This window comes from Bison bison, unplaced genomic scaffold (genome assembly GCF_000754665.1).
Source record: "Bison bison bison isolate TAMUID 2011002044 unplaced genomic scaffold, Bison_UMD1.0 scf7180017864098, whole genome shotgun sequence".
Lineage (NCBI taxonomy): Eukaryota > Metazoa > Chordata > Mammalia > Artiodactyla > Bovidae > Bison > Bison bison.
In genome coordinates this window covers 2,006,048-2,015,105 of record NW_011494670.1, presented here as the reverse complement: position 1 = coordinate 2,015,105, position 9,058 = coordinate 2,006,048, and positions in this window count along the sequence as shown.

Sequence of the window (9,058 nt, the reverse complement as noted above, 5' to 3'; positions counted from 1 at the left end):
CACATCAAATTACAATCTGGCTGTAAACTAAAGGGAAATTTAATTTTCAGGCCTCTCTTTTATGTCCCTCTTGATTTTCAAGAGAAACTTGGGTGGTATTCTTACTTACCTATTTTTGCTGCTTTTTCATCCTCACTGCCACCACCCTCTTTGGGGTCTTAATTTTGACTCCCCTAGAATTTTTAATAGCCTGTAATTGACCTCTGTGGCTCTAGTGCAAGGCAGACTGAAGTTTCTGAAATTCAAATTCAATGTGCCGCCTCCATGTAAAACCCCTGAATACTCTCTGGTAGAGATCCCTTGTCTGCATTCCTTTTCCTACTCACCTCCTGTCCTGGACCCTCTTCAGTTCTGCTGAGCTGGCAACTGTCCACATAGGCTCTACATCTTGATACTTGCTAGTTCTTCTGACTGTTCCTTTCCCCTTTTCCAGCCTAGCCAACTCATTCTTTAAAATCTACCTCAAGTATTTCTCCTGTGAAGCATTTCTCATCTTATCCCACAGTCTGAGTTAAGCATGTCATCGTCTACATCTCACATAGTACCATATTCTAATGCTTATAGTGTGGTTTTTGCAGTTACTTCATTCCACAGATGGCCCCAACTAGACTGAACTTTAGTAGAGGAAGCATGTCTAATACATGTCTATGTCCCAAGCTCCTACTATGGAGCCCAGCACATACTAAACAAAATGCTTCAAATAGATGAAAATGCACTCTTAAGCAGCCAACAGTGGAAACAGTTCTGAAAGCTCTGCAACTAGCTCCCTGCATGCAATGCCATCTCTTTGATTGTGCTTTCTTCATCCATGGACCAGGACATAGATAAGTCTACTCACTAATGTGATTACAGTAGAAGCCTAAGTTTTTCTTCACTGTATGGATGGGGAGCAAAATTAATTAGTAAGAAATCAGATTCACAAAAGCTAGATTAAAATTTAGAGATAAATTTTTAAATTTATTCTTTTTTAGTAACTTAAGAATACTTAATTCTTCAGGTTTATGACAAACATGTCCAAGAAACTACTACTCACACATTCCCATGACGTATCAGTGGTTAAGAGTGCAGGAATCTTAACTCTGGAATCAGACTGCCTAAGATCAGTTCCTACCTCTGCTCCAAGTTATATGACCTTAGGTGTCCTAACCTCATTGTGCATCCATTGCTTCATCAGTAAAATAACAATAGCAGCTAAACCTACAGTAAAGGATTTATAGGGGGCTTGTGAGTCAATACTGATAAAGAACTTAAAATGTGTCTAGTACCATTGAATGCTCAATAAATGGCAGTTCTAATTACCGCATTCCTTAAAGAACTTAAGCCCCATTTCATCTCTTAGGATCTGCAGAGTAGATGGCAAAGGAGCATGTCAGATCTATCCTGTTACGTCATATAACAAAAGGTAGACAACAAAGGAACAAGATTGTTCTGGCTAAACTGAGAAAACTTATAACTCTGAAAGGTAATGAGCTACACATTCTGTTGACAAATTGTAGAGTTGAGCTTTTTAACATAAAACATTTACTATCATCATGTGCTCTTCTGTACTTGGTACACAAAGCCCAGTACAATGAAAGTAGAGATTAGAGATGATAATGTGGCTAAATCTCCATGGTTACTCTGGGTTCCTCAAGAGCTACATTCTCCCACATTGACACCCCCACCCCAGACCAAATATTCAGAAGCTCTCTTATCAATAGATGAAAACTTTTTTAAAAGTTTAAAATCTAGCTCAAGCATAACAAATAACTTTGTCTTTGGGATATAGAGAAAAGTGGCATAATTAGTGGGTTCCTTTAGTCTCTTCATACTAAACCACAGGTTGAAGATGACTTTTCCTAGAATGAGGCTAAAGCCCCAGTACTGAAAGCAACAGGTATTAACTAAATGCCTCCATATTCTAAAACCCACCTAGCAAACCTCTGCAGGACTCATTCTAGGAGCAGCACTCTCATCCACAGCCCTCTAGATATATACACAGAAGATGATGGACTCAGGGGCTGGCCTGGGAGAAGGGAGTAATGGGTGTGATGTTACTGACTGAATCCACCCCTCCCAAGCCAAACAATGTTAAGTCCAGAAGAGAGTCAATTACAGAGATTAAGAAACTCATTGCATTCCACTGAGTATCTGCTTACACAGTGGACTTACTGATGTGCCGTCTGTGTCTGAGCAAAGTGAGAACAAGACAGTGAAGAGAGACTGGCTGCGAATCACCTGAGAAGGAGCCTCACTGTTTGCAGGGCAAGGATATATATTCTTACAACGCAAGCAGACCCCTGTTGAGGCAGCTGACCCTGAGCCGTCTTGTCACAAGAACACAATACCCCAAGTACAAAAAGACTATGATCTGTATTCCACTGGACCAGGCATGAGGGAACCCTGCCACTGAATATTTTCTGTCAGATAGTAACAGTGAAAAGGAAAAAAGTTAAAAGCAGCAACAGAAAAAACATACAAGGGAACCCCCACAGAGTTGATTTTTCAGCACAAGTTTTCAGTAGAAGTGCCGTGATATATTTCAAATGCTAAAAAGAAAAACTACCACCAAGAATTCTCTATTTGGCAAGGTTATTACCGAGAATTAAAGACAGAATTTCCCAAACAGGCAAAAACCTTTTTAAGAGAGTCCATCACCACTAAAACCAGCCTCACAAGAAATGTTAAAGGATCTTAAGGAAAAGAGAAGAGGGTACACCCAGAAATAAGAAAATATTTAAAAGGAAAAAAGTTTCTATCACTGGTAGGCAAATACATAGTAAAGGCAATGGATCAACCACTTAAATAGTGAGTATCAAGGTTAAAAGACAAAATCAGCTATCACTACTAGGAGTTAAGGGATATAAAAAATAAAAAGATATTAAATATGTCAAAAGCATAAAATATTGAGGTAATGTGGTAATAAAAAAAAAACCTAAACCTTTTAGAATGTGTTCAAACTTAGGTGACTACCAGCTTTAAACAAATAGACAGACATGAACCTCACGGTAACCACAAAGCAAAAATGTATCATAGATACACAAAAAATAAAGGAACCTATATAACATTAAAGAGAGTCAAACCACAAAAAGGAAGATTTAAAGAAGAAAAAAGGATTACAAAGGCAACCAAAAAACATTTAACACAATGGCAGTAAGGATATACTTATTAATAATCACTTTAGATAGCAATGGACTAAATGCTCCAATCAAAAGACACAGGGTGACTGAATGGATAAGGAAACAAGACTCATATACACTGCCTACAAGAGACTCATTTCACTCACTTTATGACTCGTTTAAAGACACCCAAAGGCAAAGTAAAAAGATGGGAAAAGATATTCAATGTAAACGAAAACAAAAAGAAAGCTAAGGTTTAAAAAAGAAAAAAAGCTCAGATAGCCATACTTAAATTAGACAACTGTCTTCAAAATGAAGATTATAAGAAAAGGAAGAGCATTACATAATGATAAAGGGGTCAATATGAAGATTCAGAAATACTTATTCACCCAATACAGGAGCACCTAAGTTATAAAACAAATGTTAACAGACATAAAGGGAATAAAGGGAGAAATTGACAGTGAAGCTCTATACAGTCAGCAAAAACAAGACCAGGAGCTGACTGTAGCTCAGATCATGAGCTTCTTATTGCAAAATTCAGACTTAAATTGAAGAAAGGAGGAAAAACCACGAGGCCATTCAGGTACAACCTAAATCAAATCCCTAATGATTATACAGTGGAAGTGACAAACAGATTCAATGGATTAGATCTGACAGACGGAGAGCCTGAAGAATGATGGATGGAGGTTTGTAACACTGTACACGAGGCAGTGGCCAAAACCATCCCCAAGAAAAGGAAATACAAGGCAAAACAGTTGCCTGAGGAGCCTTACAAATAGCTGAGTAAAGAAGAGAACTGAAAGGCAAAGCAGAAAGGGAAAGATACATCCATCTGAATGCAGAGTTCCAAAGAAGAGCAGGAGAGATAAGAAAGTCTTCTTAAGAACAATGCAAAGAAATCCAGGAAAATAACAGAATGGGAAAGACTAGAAAATTAGAGATACCAAGGGAACATTTCATACAAAGATAGGCACAATAAAGGTTAGAAATGGTAAGGACCTAACAGAAGCAGTAGATACTAAAAAGAGGTGGGAAGAATACACAGAATTGTACACAAAAGGTCTTAATGACCTGGATAACTAGTATGGCGTGGTCACTCATCTAGAGCCAGACATCCTGGAGTGTGAAGTCAAGTGGCCATAAGAAAGCATTACTACAAACAAAGCTAGTGAAGGTGATGGAATTCCAGCTGAGCTATTTCAAATCTTAAAAAGATGATGCTGTTAAAAGTGCTGCACTCAATATGCCAGCAAATATGGAAAACTCAGCAGTGGCCACAGGACTGGAAAAGGTCAGTTTTCATTCCAATCCCAAAGAAAGGCAATGCCAAAGAATGCTCAAACTACTGCACAATTGTACTCATTTCACATGTTAGCAAGGTAATGCTCAAAATCCTTCAAGCTAGGCTTCAACAGTATATGAAGAACTTCCAAATGTTCGAGATGAATTTAGAAAAAGGCAGAGGTTCCAGAGATCAGATTGCCAACATCTGTTGGATCATAGAAAAAAAAAAAAAAAACAAGAGAATTACAGAAAAGCATCTGCTTCACTGACTACACAAAAGCCTTTGACTATGTGTATCAGAACAAACTGGAAAATTCTTAAAGAGGTGGAAATACCAGACAATTTTATCTGCCTCCTGAAAAACCTGTATGGAGGCCAAGAAGCAACAGTTGGAAACAACAGTAGGACATGGGACAATGAACTGGTTCAAAATTGGGAAAGGTGTCCAGCTAGGCTGTATATTGTCACCCTGCTTATTTAACTTACATGCAGAGTACATCATGCACAATGTGGGGCTAGATGAAGCACAAACTGGAATTAGGATTGCTGAGAGAAATATCAACAACCTCAAATATGCAGATGATACCACACTAATGTCAGAAAGGGAAGAGGAACTAAAGACCCTCTTCATGAAGGTGAAAGGCAAGAGTGAAAAAGCTGGCTTAAAACCTAATATTCAAAAAATTAAGATCATGTCATCTGATCCCATCATTTCATGGAAAATAGATGGATAAAAAATGGAAACAGTGAGAGACTTTATTTTCTTAGGCTCCAAAATCATTATGGACAGTGATTGCAGCCAAGATATACAAAGATACTTGCTCCTTAGAAGAAAAGCTATGACAAACCTATACAGCATACTAAAAAGCAGAGACATCAGTTTGCCAACAATGGTCTGTGTAGTCAAAGCTATGGTTTTTCCAGTAGTTATATATGCATGTGAGAATTGGACCATAAAGAAGGCTGAGCTCCAAAGAGTGATGTTTTCAAGCTGTGGTTTGAAACTGTGGTGCTGGAGAAGACTCTAGAGAGTCTGTTGGATTGCAAAGAGATCAAACCAGTCAATCTTAAAGGAAATCAGTCCTGAATATTCATTGGAAGGATCGCTGCTAAAGCTGAAGCTCCAATACTTTGGCCACTTGATGGAAAGAGCACTCTCATTGGAAAAGACCCTGATGCTAGGAAAGATTGAGGGCAGGAGGAGAAGGGGGTGACAGGGGATGAGATGGATGGATAGCATTATCAACTCAATGGACATGAGTTTGAGCAAAATCTGGGAGATAATGAAGGAGAGGGAAGCCTGGTGTGCTGCAGTCCATGGGGTCATAAAGAGTCAGACATGACTGAGTGACTTTCACTTTCACAAAATAGAAACAGACCCACAGATATAGAAAACAAACTTATGGTTATCAAAGGCTAAAGGAGGTAAGAGGGATAAGTTAGGAGTTTGGGATTAATAGATACAAACTACTACATATAAAATAGATAGACAGAGTCCTACTATAGAGCACAGCAAACTATATTCAATATCCTGTAATAAACCATAACAGAAAAGAAAAAATACCTTGAAAATGAAAACAGAAATACAACTTTTCAAAATCTATGAGATACAGTAGAAGCAGTTCTAAGAGAAAAGTTCATAGCAATGCAGACCTACATCAATCAAGACATAAGAGAAAGCTCAAAGAACATAACTTTACATTTTAAAGAATTAGGAAAAGAAAAACAAATAATCCCCCAAAGTTAGTAGAAACAAGGAAATAATAAAGATCCGAGTAGAAAAAGATAATATCAATTAAACTAAGAGGTGGTTCTTTTAAAAGATAAAATTGGCAAACCTTCAGACAGATTCTTCAAGAAAAGAGGGCCCAAATAAAATTACAAATGGAAGAGCAGAAGGTATCAAAGATATTGAAGAAATAAAATTAATCCTTGAACAGTGCAAGAGTTAGTGTACTGACCCTCCACACAGTCAAAAATCTGTGTACAACTTATAGTTGGCCCTCCTTATTTATCATTCCTCCATATCTGTGGTTTCACATACAAATTCAATCAATCATGGGTCTTGTAGTACTGTAGTATTTATTATTGAAAGAAATCCACATATAAATGAACCATGCATTTCAAACCACTGTTTTCAAAAGTCATTGTACAATTATAAGAGACTACAAAGATATGCTAACAAACTGTACAACCAAAAAAACTGATACATTCCTAGAAACATAATTTTCTAAGACTGATCAAAAGAAGAAAAAATAGAAAATCTGACCTGACCAATTACTAGTAATGAAATTAAATCAGTAATCGAAAAAAGCAGAAGCTTCCAGAAAGCAATGACCAGGACCAGAAGGCTTAACAGGAGAATTCTACCAAACATTAAAGAGGAGTTAATACATATCTTTCTCAAATTGTACCAAAAATAATCACAGAGAAGGAACCACTTCCATACTATGAGACCAGCATCACCATTATACCAAAACCAGACAAAGATCAGACAAAAAAATTACAGGCCAATATTCTTGATAGAGATGGATGCAAAAATTCTCAACAGAATATTAGCAAATGGAATTCAACAATACATTAAAAAGGTCATACACACATGAGCAAGTAGGATTTATTCCAGGGATCCAAGGTTGATACAGTATTCATAAAATCAATGTGATACACCACATTAACAAAACAACAAACTCACAGCTAAATCATACTCCATGGTAAAAAGCTGAAAGCTTTTCCCCTAAGATCTGGAATAAAACAAAGATGCTCACTGTCCCTACAGGGGACACAGGTTCAGCCCCTGGTCTGGAAAGAGTCCAAAGCCTTGGAGCAACTAAAGCCTGTGCATCATAATTATTCAGTCTGTACTCTAGAGCCCGCAAGCTACAACTAGTGAGCCCACACGCTACAACTACTGAAGCCTGTGTGCCCAGAGCCTGTGCTCTGCAACAAGAGAAGCCATCACAGTGAGAAGCTCATGTACCGCCACAGAGAGTAGCCCCTGCTTGCCACAACTAGAGAAAGCCCACGTGCAAAGACCAGCACAACCAAAAGTAAATAAATAAAAATTTGGAAGGGAACAAGTAAAGCTGCCACTGTTAGTACACGACATACTATATACAGAAAACCCTAAAGACTCCACCAAAAAACTATTAGAACTAAACAATATCATTTATTTGACATAGTGACTTGATATTTTTATATATTACAAAATAATTACCACATTGTACCACTACAATACACAGATTTATACACTGAAATCTGTTCAGTTTTATACACTAAAAACTATCAGAAGGAAAAATTTAGGGGAAAATCCATTTAACAATTGCATTAAAAAAAAATAGCTAGGAACAAATTTAACCAAGATATGAATGACCTATACTCTGAAAGCTATAACACATTAATGAAAGAAACTGAAAGCAATATAAATAAATGGAAAAATACAGCATGCTCATGGATCAGAAGAATTAATATTTTGAAATATCCATACTACCCAAAGAAATCTATAGATTCAATGCTATCACTATCAAAATACTTGAGGCATTTTTAAATAGAAATAGAATAATCCTAAAATCTTAATGTAACCACAAAATACCCCATATAGCCAAAGCAGCCTAAAGAATAAACAATAGAGTTGGAAGTATCACACTCCCAGATTTCAAACTGTACTACAACACTATAGTAACCAAAGCAGCATGGCATCAAAACAGACACACAAATCAATGGAGCAGAACACATAGGCCGAAAGTAAACCCACACTTATATGGTAAATTAATCTCTGATAAAGGAGGCAATATATAATGGATATAGGATTCTATATATAATGAAGAAAAGACAGTATCTTAAATAAACAGTAAAGAGAACTGACAGGTGCATGCAAAAGAATGAAAGTAGATTACATTTATACACCATATACAAAAATAAAGATCAGTCAAACACTTAAATTGAAGACCTGAAATCATGACACTCCTAGAAGAAAACATAGTCAGTATGATCTTTTGCATTGGTCTTAGCAATATTCTTTTTGGATCTGTCTCCTTTAGGCAAGGGCAACAAAAGCAAAAATAAATGGGACAACATCAAACTAAAAACCTTTCACACAGCAAAAGAAAACATCAGTGAAATAAAAAGGCAACCCACTGAATGGAAGAAGGTAGCTGCAAATGATATATTCCATAAGAGGTAATAACCAAAACATACAAAGCACTCATGTAACTCAACAAAATAAACAAATGAGCAATCTGAATAAAAATGGGCATAGGACATAAATAGATATTGTTTAGAAGAAGACATACAAATGGCCAACAGGTACATGAAAAGATGCTCAATGTCACTACTCACCAAGGAAATGCAACTCAAAACCACAATGAGACAGCACCTCATACACCAGACAAGAGACAAAGTGTTGCTGAGGATGTGGAAAAAAGAGAAACCTCAGGCACTACTGGTGAGACTGTAAATTGGTATAGCCACAATGGAAAACAGTATGGAGGCTCCTCAAAAAATTCAAAATAAACTACCACACAATCTAGCAATTTCACTTCTGGGCATTTTTCCAAAGAATACAAAAACACTAATTTGAAAAGATATATGCATCCCCCCATGTCTACTGCAGCATTATTCACAACAGCCAAGGAATGAAACCACCCTAAGTGCTCAGTGCTAAATGAATGGATAAAGAT